This window comes from Triticum aestivum, chromosome 7A (genome assembly GCF_018294505.1).
Source record: "Triticum aestivum cultivar Chinese Spring chromosome 7A, IWGSC CS RefSeq v2.1, whole genome shotgun sequence".
NCBI classification, from domain to species: domain Eukaryota; kingdom Viridiplantae; phylum Streptophyta; class Magnoliopsida; order Poales; family Poaceae; genus Triticum; species Triticum aestivum.
The window spans coordinates 738,189,898-738,190,507 of record NC_057812.1 but is presented as its reverse complement, the minus strand read 5'-3'; positions in this window follow the sequence as shown (position 1 = coordinate 738,190,507).

The window sequence follows — 610 nt, the reverse complement described above, 5'->3', positions numbered from 1 at the left end:
TGCCCCCCCTTTAGTCCCGGTTGGTGCCACCAACCGGGACCAAAGGCCTTGTGCGACTGCTGCGTCGAAAGTTTAGTCCCACCTCGCTAGTTGAGAGGGGTGCGCAGTGGTTTATAAGCCCCACTGCCGCACCCCTCTCGAGCTCCTCTCCATTGCAGGCTTACGGGCCTAATTGACACTGCTATGCCTGTGGGCCTAGTGGGCCTCCTGCGGGCCTGAATCCTGACCCTTGGATGGGTTTCTAGTCGTATTCAGGCCGTGGGGGCCCAGTAGGTGGCATTTTTTTGTTGCTTTATTTATTTTCTTTTGTTTTTTGCTTTATTTTTTAATTCTTTATGCTTTTAGTTTTAGAAAAATTATAAACTTTTTGTTAATGCCATTAGTTTTCAAATTTGAAAACACTTTTTTTGTTTTCTTTGTTGCTTTATTTATTTTATTTTGTTTCTACTTACAACAAAATACTTATTGTTGCTATTTTTTCCAGTTTTTTTGTTTTGTTTTCTGCATTATTTATTTTCTTTTGTTTTTTTCTTTATTTTTTTTATTCTTTTTGCTTTTAGTTTTATAAAAATTATAGACTTTCTGTTAGTGCCATTAGTTTTCAAATTTG